Source organism: Danio aesculapii, chromosome 10 (assembly GCF_903798145.1).
Source record: "Danio aesculapii chromosome 10, fDanAes4.1, whole genome shotgun sequence".
Taxonomy (NCBI): domain Eukaryota; kingdom Metazoa; phylum Chordata; class Actinopteri; order Cypriniformes; family Danionidae; genus Danio; species Danio aesculapii.
Window position 1 is genome coordinate 31092655 of NC_079444.1, and position 11460 is coordinate 31104114.

General features: G+C 33.7%; 1 protein-coding gene across 1 annotated transcript in view; it reads right to left on the reverse strand.

Annotated features, from left to right (window-relative positions):
• Positions 1 to 10537, reverse strand: part of LOC130236773 (homeobox protein PKNOX2-like) — a 229065-nt gene extending 218528 nt beyond the window's left edge. Inside the window, exon 1 of the mRNA XM_056467529.1 lies at positions 10465 to 10537. The gene's annotated coding sequence lies outside the window, so the exon portion shown is untranslated. The remainder of the gene's footprint in view (positions 1 to 10464) is intronic.
• Between the last annotated feature and the right edge of the window lie 923 nt (positions 10538 to 11460).

The following is an 11460-nucleotide window of genomic DNA, read 5'->3' on the forward strand; positions in this document are numbered from 1 at the left end:
TTAGGGTGTTGTCAGGTGATTACTATGCAGTTGCTAGGATACTCACTGGTCAGATTTAAAAGATCTCATCCAAAAATCACTATATGATATTAAATATTATCATAATAAATATTAAAATAATATATATCTTTAAGCAATTTTTATGCTTTTAATTTAGGAAGAAATGGTTCATTCATTCAATTTCCTTCGTCTTAGTCCCTTATGTAGACTTATGTATGTTATAACATTCAATAATACTAAAATACAGTTTTCTTGCAAAATTCACTCCAATTTTTTTTTCCATTAGACATTTTAATCAACTTTTGTTTTATTTGACCTGTTTTAAATGCTACAGGAATAGACATGAGTACAAAGAGAGCGAAGGACAGATTTTCATCAAGTCATTTGTCATTAGACTGCATCTATTTGAGTGCATGACAAGTGCTGACATGAACCCAAAGAACAACTTTGTTAACGTCAGATCATTGCTGCGTTGCGGGCGATTTCAAGTCCTCATAAATCAAATCAACGTCACTTCCAACATATCAAGCCAGGCCAACATGAAAACAGCACAGCCTGTGATGATGTTAGAGCCAGACTAAAGCTGATCGCTATGTAAATCAAGCAAATCTTCCTCATAACCAACTTTAGCTACCATGACACAGCTCAATACAATTACTTTCAGAATGATTTTTTTCCAAGTTGATGAATAATACAATATTGACAGCCAATCAGAATCATTCTGATTTAATGAGCTTTTAAAGTGGCAGACAACAAAAGGGGTATAAATACCAGAGTAATTTCACTTGATACTGTACTTAAGTATTGTTTTGGGGGATTTTGACTTTACTGTTACAATTCAAACTGACTAATTGTACTTTTACTTGAGTACATTTTTAAAGAAAAGTGCATTTTATGCCTTACAATTTTATTCAAACTACAAAAACTACATTTTTACATTATATTTTCTTCGATCATTTTCATTAAAAAATTGACATTTTAAAAATATATATTTTTTTCATCTTTAATTGAAGTTTAATTTTTTAAATGCATTTGATTTTTTCCACTTTAATCAAACCTGTCTGACAAAATGACTTTATGATTTGTTTTTTTGTTTTTGTTTTGTTTTTTGTACAGGGCACTTTTGCATTTTAATGCTTATGTACAAATTCAAAAATGTACTTTATTTCTTAACTTTATTCAAGGTTATCTTCGGACAGTCACTTGTACTTTTGATTAAGATTTTCACTCAGTATCTGTCCTTTTACATAAGTAGCATTAGGCCTGTCACAATATCTATTTTTTTGTACGATATATTGCAGCAAAATATATTGCGATAAACAATATTATTGTCATTTTAAGCCTATCATTATATAATGCCAGAATGACTATATAATATCATCACAATGCATGTACACTCTACCAAAGAACACATTATATTTTATTCTTAAGATTTTCCATTTTATTATATAACACTTTAACAGTTGAATAATAAGGTATTGGAATCAGAATGTGAAAACGCATATCCTAAACAAATAACAACAAATGTTAACAAAAAAGTGCAAGGTAAAAAAAGTAACAAGGCTGTAAAGAGGCTGCAATACCTGCTACCAGATCTACTTTCAGCTGTCAGACACCTACATAAAAAATATACTATAGTAATTTATAGTATATATTATAGTGTTTTTTAACCATACTGACACTGAATCCTCCAATAGAGATACAGATGTTGAACAATCAGCTAAAATGTTGCTTTTTATGGGTGATATATATTGCATTACAAAAAATGATTGAGGTCTTGTCCATGTGTTGTGCGATAAGTCGATATTGATTATTGTGACAGGCCTAAGTAGCATTAAGTATTTTTACACCCCATGTAAAACAAAACCATGTTAAAGCAATAGTTACCATTCAAAGCAATTGTTACCATTCAAATACAATCACTGGCGTACTCTGGCGTTAGTAACTGTACTAAGGACTGGGTTTCGGGCGGCCGTTGCGATCAGATACCAATGTTGGCAACCATAGGGTTTTACAGACTGTACCAAAAAGCTGAGGACCAGGGGAGAGGTGAAATTACAGGAGTTTTCCGGGAAAAATAACAAAATGGGAAGGTGACGGGAGACGGGTCTGACATATAGGAGACTCCCAGGACAAACAGGAGTGTTAGCAGGTATGCTATAGAAGTCAATATGTAAGTCAGGTATGCTACCGTTTTTTTAACATTCTTCAAAATATCTTCTTTTGTGTTCAACAGAAAAAGCAAACTGGTTTGGAACAACTTAAAGATCCCGTGAAATGCTTTGAAATATGCATTTTTTATTCGATGTTTGACGTAATCTTAACTGAAACATGAAGAGGGGGTGGGGCATACAGTAGCTCCTCCCCTTTTAATAAAAAACTGCCAATAATGTTTAGTTTTATCACAGCTCTGCCAATGGGAGTGGTTGAGCTTAAGCGCATCAAATAAAAAGCAAATTAGAAGGGGGCGGGGCATGTCAGATACTAGAGAGCATTTGATTGGTCAGAAGATTTGATGGGAAACTGAAGTATGAGGTGGCGAGAAAAAAAATCATTGATCCATTTAGACGGGAGTGACAAAAGATCAAGCTTAGGATGTTTATATCAGATTTATATTTTTAAGCACAAATTTGGAACACACTAGCTAATAGACATCCTTAAAACTATACATCTAAAATGTTTTATTTTAATTTTACAGGACCTTTAAGGGTAAATACTGAGTGCAATTTGACTTTTAAATGAACTGTCCCTTTAAGGCTTCAACATTGATGCTAGCACTATAGACTACATCTAATGGTTAAATGCCTGCACACTTATAAATCAAGCAAATCTTCCTCTACCTCCAGATCCCAAGAGAGGAGTTTGACCGTCGTGCCTAACAGTGAGAAGGCAGCATAGCGAGGTCGTTTGGACGCGCAACCGTCCAACAGCAATAACAGGCCTGCACTCCTCAGAGAGCCATCAGGATCAGCAAAGGCTTAGTGGTGGAAGCCTGTAACAACAGAGCTCTGTCTCTGTGCATCTAAGAAGACAAGAACAATGTAGCCTCATATTGCTTCACCTTAAACACATGAGACCCCAGCAGACTGCAGGCTGATAAATAATTCTGTTGCTGTTTTTTATTTCGCAAAGATGCAATTTCTCATCAGCTGTCAAGAGACAAACAACAGTTGTAAGATCTGAAAATCCAAGTTAGACTTGTGCAAAAATTGGCATTTCAATTATTAGTGTTTGGACAAAGGGTTGGCATTAAAAAAGTGGCAGAAGTCAAATTTCTAGATAGCGACAGTCTGTGGAAGTCTGAACAAAAGATATTCATATTCATTTGAATATATTTTTTTTATGTAAGTGGTAGCAAACAATTTATAAAGGCTGAATTTAAACAAAGTAAATTGATTAATGTTTAACTTAATTTGTTAGTTTAAATCAAATGTGCCCAAAAACCAAACTTGATTGAGGGCTGTGGGCCGAGGGTAAATATAGCAAACCTGTATTCATTAAAGATGCCATTAAAGATGCCGTTCTTTTTTTATTTATTTCATAATATTTCAAAATAAGCAGCAAAAATTACTTTAATCGTATTACCTAATGCATTATATCTTTTCAACATCTTATGATGAATTTATTGCAATAAAAATGAATAATTCACTTCAACACTATGGAGTTAAATGCCATATACTCTATTCAATGTCTTGCGAATTGTCCTCTATCTGTCAAGTGACAGTGTTTATTTAAAAAAACTAAAAATCCAATTCATTTACAACATTTAATTGAAACATTCAAATTGTTTAGCTTTTTTGTAGCTTAACATAAATCAAACAAAATGTTAATCGGTTAAATTTAAATAAATAAATACCTCTCATTCTCCCTCTATTCTCAGATGAGACGGTGGGCCAAATCAAAAGTTACCATGGGCCAGCTTTGGCCCGCGGGCCCTAGTTTGGGCATCTCTGGTTTAAATTCAATCCATAAAAATTGTTGCAACAACTTACCTTAAAACAAATCTAGTAAATCAAATGAATCTTTTTTTTCTGTATAGCATCACAATTTTTTTTTTTCTTTTTGCAAAGATACAATGTCTCGTCAGCTGTCAAAAGACAAACAACAGTTGTAAGATCTTAAAATCTTTTAAAAAAAGACTTCTGCACTGATTGGCATTTCAAATAATAGTGTTTGGACATAGGGTAGGCATTAAAAAAGTGACAGGAGAAGTCCAATTTCTAGATAGTGACAGTATGTGGGAGTCTGTTACACTGAAAAAAAAAAGATTCATTTGATTACAATTTTTAAGGTAAATGGTTGCAAACAATTTATAAGGGCTGAATATAAACAAATTAAATTGATTAATGTTCAACTTAAATTGTTTGTTTAAATCAAATGTGGCCAAATATTTTCTTATGAAGACCCAAAAATCAAACTTGACTGAGGGCTGTGGGCCAAGGGTAAATACAGCAAACCTGTATTTCATTAAAGATGCCATGGGTTCTTTTTTTATTTATTTCATAATATTTCAAAATAAGCAGCAAAAATTACTTTAATGATTTTACCTAATGCATAATATCTGTTCAACATCTTATAGTGAATTTATTGCAATAAAAACAAATAATTCACGTTAACAGTATGGAGTTAAATGCCGTATACTCTATTCAAGTTGTTAATGTCTTGTGAATTGTCCAGTGGCTGTATTTACATTAAAAACTAAAAATCTAATTCATTTACATTTAATTGAAACATTCAATTTCCTTTAGCTTTTTTGTAGCTTAACAATAAAACAAACAAAAAGTTATTCTGTTAAATCTAAATAAATACCAGTCATTCTCCCTCTCTTCTCAGATGGGACAGTGGGCCAAATCAAAGGTTACCATGGGCCAGCTTTGGCCCACAGGCCCTAGCTTGGGCATCTCTGGTTAAAATTCAGCCCATATAAATTGTTTGCAATAACTTACCTTAAAAAAAAACATTAGTAAATTCAAAGAATCATTTGTTTCGGTTTAGCAGCACAATTGTTGTATTATGTCACAAAGATACGATGTTTTGTCAGCTGTCAGGAGACAAACAACAGTTGTAAGATCTGAAAATCCAAGTCAGATCAGAGCAAAAAATTAGCATTTTAATTATTAGTGTTTGTACATAGGGTTGGCATTAAAAAAAAATGCCAGGTGAAGTCAAATTTCTAGATAGCGACAGTCTGTGGAAGTCTGGTGGCATCCCGATGGGTTTACTATCTACCTCAGTTTGCTTCCCCATTTGGAGTGACTGGGTCATTTTATTAGTGATTGATTAGACTAAAAACCTCTCGGTCCTGCAGTATTGAAGGATGTTGGAGTCTGTCCACAATTAAATAACACCCCAAGCAATTAAAAAAAAGAGATGATCTTAAAAGTACACATGGGTAAAGTTTGTATAGAGATCTAATTATAAGTGTTAATAAACGTTATTTATTTGCAGATATTAGTCTTTTTTTCTGAGCCAAAAGCAATGACACTTTCACCATGATTCACAGAAGACACACATTCAAATGTCAGAGTTTAAGTGTTTATATATTAAAGTCCATTTTTCCATATTCATAAGAATCACTTCATGATATTAAAATATATATTTGACCCTGGATCACAAAAATTAAAAAATTAAATAAAAAACAGTAAGACATGTACATTTTTTGTGAATGGAAGTTTTGATATATGGTTTGTTAGGACAATTTTTGGTCAAGATACACCTATTTGAAAATCTGAAGTACTAATCAAACTAGAGCTGCACGATATTAGAAAATCTAAAGTTGCGATATTTTATTTCTGCAATAAATACTGCGATATGTGTTCTGCAAGAAGGTTTGAATAGCTCTATTTGACAGTTTTCTGGTGAGTCTTAACAGTATTCAGGTACAGAAATGCAAATACAATACAAAAAATGCTTTTCTTACTTTGCTTTGTCTCGTTTCTTGTTCAAATATCTAAACATTCTTGTAGATCAAGTAAAAATATTGTTTTGTTTTCGCCAAGTCAAAATTAGGAGTTTTTCCATAAAACATGCCAAACCATCAGCCATTGGTGGAATTAAAATATTATTTTCACTTTTGAAATGTATCTATTTGGACTATAACAAAACAAAAAAATTAAGTAAGAAATAAACATATTTGTTAGCATAAAATGTATACCTAATGACATACAATTAATCTTTGTTACACCTTCAAACATCATATTTTTTGTGCCCAAATGCTCAGTCAAAGGCCTTTACAACACATGCAAATAAAATAACTTTCACTCTATTATGGTTAAGTTTAGCAGTGACTCTACAAACGACATGTTCTGTAGTTCCTAATCAACTATAATTTAGACTCAACATTGCATATCTTGAGTTGTGACTATTGCGGATTTGCACATCGCAATATCGATACGAAAACGATATATTGTGCAGTTCTAAATCAAACATTACATTTTTGTAAACTTAAGGAACAAAATGTACAAAATATCTTCATGGAAGATGAGTTTTTTCTGAACATTCTAATGATTTTTGGCATAAAATCTAAACTGACCATCTTACAAATTCGACCAAAATACAACCGTGCACCAAAAGACTGGTCTTATGATCTAGGGTCACATGTTTAAAGATCACAGTGCATTTGAAGATCAATTAACTCTCATTTGAAATATTTAGACTTTACTATATTACGTATATTGCATTAGCGCTTTAGACACAGAGTTGGCATGAAAAACAACACATTAGAAGAAAGGAAGACAATTTTCTAAATAGCTTTATGCAAGTCTAGCAGCATCACAATTGGTTTACGATCTCCTTTTTGCTCAGTTTGCTTGCTCATTTGGAGTGACTGAGTCATTTTATTAGTGATTAGACCAAAAGAGCTCCGGGTCCTGCAGTATTGAACCTCGCATTGTAATTTGCTGGTAATGTGGAAAAGGGGAATATGCAAATAAAGTCGGAGTATTTTGTGTTTGCAGTTTTGCCCCTGGGCAGCTTGTCCCGCGACACAAATCATCAATTAAGATCCCAGCAGGATCTCGGCATTTAAATTAGCCCCATCCAACAACTTTTATCTTCCAGACAAAACATTATAAAGCCTCGTGATCGCCTGCACTGCAGAAATAAAACAGCTGATTAAATGAGATTTCACTCTGGGCGTGAAATGGACATGCAAGGTTGTTTCATGTATGTGTACAGCTGATTTGTATGATACTAATTGATTGATTGGTTCATTGATTGGATGATTGATTCATTTGCTTTATTGTCATTGCATTATACATATTGAAATTCATTCGCAGAGCTCGAAGCAGTGCACAAAATAAAATAAACTACAAAAATATAAAAACCACACCTCACACTCACTCACATGCATCTTAACTATACACATATCCAAAAAAAATCCCTCTTTGCCATCATATTTCTATATTTCACCCAATCATCACGAAATACGAAGGAATGAAGGAAGGTGAAGAAAGAATATGTAACTCTTTTAAAACTTTGTTGCCCATACTGGATTTTTTTTTATTTTTATGAATGCCTAATGCTGTTGTTTTGCTGTTTTGCTTAATTGTTATGAAAAGTCTTATGCATAATTAAGGCAGTCAGAAATAGAATTTGAGACAATTTTCTTACCACACATCTCAAAATAATTTTTTTATTATAACTTTAATAACGAAATGGTGCTCACATGCAGTTTTTTCAATATAAGGGAGATTGTTTAAAGACTAAACAATTGTTTAGATTTCCAGAAAGTGAAATAAAAGTGACTTTGAAGTCAACATCTTTCATATATTTACAAATGTTTGCCAACCATCCACACTTTTGTAAATGATATGATGACACTTTACAAATGATGTTCCTTAACAGTAGTCAAACAACTTTGTTGGTTTAGGAGAGGATTTCAAATTTACTAAATAATAATAATAATAATAATATACTAATAATAAAATACTACTACTACTACTACTTCTAATAACAATAATAATAATAATAATACCAACAAATAAAGTTTTAGAGCAGCAAAGGATGTTAATGTCATGCAATGGTGAAAGTCGTTCAACTTTTACAAAGGAACAAGTCTTTATCTGATGAGGAACTTGATCATTTAGAGCACAGTACAATGTTCTGTTTCTGTTTCAGAACGGAACAATCAGCTTCATGTTTTACAAATCAGATGACAAATACTGTAAGAATTTAATTCACAAGAGCATAATAAATACTATAGTAATTATAAACATATACAGTATAACTCTGGCATAGACTACTAAATGATGCTTTTTAAAATCATAATAACCAGCTGATTATAACTGCAGAACACACATAATTGAAGTAGCATGTCTCTAATAGAAGTCTCAATTACTTTACATAAGTTTATTATGGTCTGCCATTTACCAACACACAACCAGGGGGATTATAGGATGATTCTGGGATCTTTAGGGTCAAAGACAAAATCATTTTCAAGCATCAAAGCAAAGTATAATGCAGCTTCTATTTTCATTATTAGAAAGTGTCTCGTTAAAAAAAGTAAAACAAAATAAAATCTGAGCAAAAAATAAAGACAGCAAAGAATAAAGACACCCACTATAATGTCATTCAGCAAAGTAAAGGTTTACACAGGCTACCAAAAATTGTATCAGACATATTTAAAACGGTAATAACTTCATGACATATTAAATATAAGCGATATTTAAGAATCACTGTGCAGCCCCATAATGCTAATACCACTCATATTGAATCTTTACACTTTTGCACTACTTCAAATCACTAGGTTATAAAGTAAGCAAATGTGCAAGTATGGTTTATATGGACCTATCTAACATTGGATAAAGCTGGACTATTATTTCATCCATATTTTAACTTTTTTTCACCAAAGGTATAAGTATAAATATTAGATTACAAGTTACTGATAGTGTATTTCACCCTATTTTTATGCAAAAAAAATGCAATTACAGTACATGTTGAACAGTACGTGTACGCTCAGATATGGTTGCAGCTAGAAGTTAACGGAAATTATTTATATTATTTATAAAAATGTTCATTAATTGTATTTTATTAATGTCGGTTACAGTAGCGTAAAAACAGTAGTTGTACCAAGTATTATTTGTGTTATTTATTAAATTAAAATATTAAAATATTTATAATTAAATTGTATTTTATTTACATCTACCCCTATACCTCAACAATAAACTCAATCGTCACAGTAATGTAAAAACAGATCTGGGTCTGGAGTGTTCTCTATTAGTATAGCTGATTAACCACGAGAATTATTTATATTATTTATTACATTTCCCATTAATTTATTTTGTTAACGTCTACCCCTAACCCAACCCTAAAAACCCAACTGTCACAGTAACGTAAAAACAGTAGTTGTACCAAGTACTATTTATGTTATATATAAAATTACCCAATAAATTGTATTGTTAACGTCTACCCCACCCTAACCCGAACCGTCACAGTACTGTAAAATATTAATTATTGTTATACAGTATCATAAAAAATGATGCTATATTGATGTGCATATCTGCAGCTGTATCCTATCTAGACTTTACCGTGCTTCTGAACGCTTTTGTCAAAAATAGAATGTATAATAAAACTTATCACTATTAATTTGAATACAACTTTAATATTGATTCACATAGCAGGAAAACTTAAGAGCACAATTTAAACGGGAATATTTAAGTAAGTTAGCCGTGTTATTGAGTCAGCCTAGTCGTATGCGCAACTCAAATCTTGCCTGAATAGGCTACTTCAGAAAAAAAGTTGATGCAAAATAAAACAAATGTATGTTTTTTTTCTCTAAACTGTGTTCTGATAACCTTCAATCTCGCGTCAAACTTGCCAAAGAGCTGAACACGATACAAACATTTATCAACAGGGCCAAATTTTGATTAAAAACTAACAATATACAAAATACAAACGGCTTTTCCACTAAAACCCGGCGAAAGCTTCTTTTAGCTCGATACAAAGCATCAGCGACAACATTTAATATTCTGACAAAGAATTTAGATTAGAATTTATTTTGCGCTTTATAAATACGAAGAATTAGACATGTATCGCCTACGCAAGACATCCCATAATGCCCTTTTAAAAACCCAACAAAAATGTCCACACACACACAAAATTACCACCGCATTTCACAAGTCCGAAAGCATCATCCACAAAAACAAACATCCACAAAAGGCTCTTGTGCGCTCCCGCAAACTGCACGGCATCTTCTCCCGTCTTCCCTCTCTCTTCCTCCCTCCTTCTATCTCACTCGTTCTCTTCTTCCTCCTCCTCCTCCCTCCGCTCACTCACTCGCTCTCTCTCTCTCTCCTTCACTTTCTCTCCCTCTCTCTCCGTCTGTCTATCATTCTCTCCCCTCAGCCCTCGGCCAGTCTGTATGAATAATGTCCTGCCTTTTGTAATGAGAGCGAGCGGGGAAAAAAACACGCCGGAGTGTTCGCCCGCTCCGCGCTCTGACATTGAAAATGAATGACAGCTTACCTGAATGCCAATCTTCATCAGACTGACACCAGGCTGACAACACAGCCTATACTCCCCTACACAAGCCGTGACGTCTGCCATTTCAGACCCCTCCCACCGTCTCCCCCCCTCCTCTTTCTCTCTCTCTCCCGGTACCCCTTTCTGCCGAGCGAGCGAACACCTCCGCGGCTCCTCTTGCACCGATCACCCCGGGCCCCGCGCGCGCGTCTCCGGTTCATTAACGGCGGAGCCCGCTGGCCCCCTGTCGGCATTAAGTCAGACCTACATTCGGCTCGCAGGTCGCCTTGGCTGTTAGCCTAGTTGGAGAACAGAGCAAACCTATTTATTTGTGCCACGAGAAACAAAGAAATTAGGCACTTGGTCAAATCCCAAATGCACGTTTGAGCTTTGAGAAACGGCTATAAGCAGAGTAATGGATGCGAAAAGCTAATCTGGATCAACTGTAGGCTACGCCAGGGGTCCGATTCTGTTTTTATTTGTATGGGACCCCACGATAAGCATAAAGAAAGCTATTTTCCTGTACACAGACTCACAGTGCAAAATTAGGTTACTAAAGCAACATGATAAAAACATTAATAATAATAGCTAGCTGATTTAATGTACCCAAATGTAAACATATATAGTTTAATACCCAAAGCAATGTACGCAATACATCAAAGGATTCATCATAGCCAGATTCTTTTTCTTTTATTGTTGAATTTCTCAAGTTTGAGGTGTTTGTGACCTTTTTTAAAATCTGATAATTGTTTTTCTTTGCTTTCATTTTAAGATTGTAGTTAATGTTTTGTAGTTGTTGCTTTATGTCATTTGCATTATAGCTAGCTAGCTCATTTTCCCTATTTTGACTGCTATGCCAAAATTAATTGTGAAAATAACCCATTGAGAAAGGCTTTAAGACCAAGCGTAATCCTGTGTTGGCTGTCGGTACAAAATTTGGGACACAGAATTTGACAATTTTGGTGCCAAATTCGGCGTCCTGAAGGGGCTCTATGCACA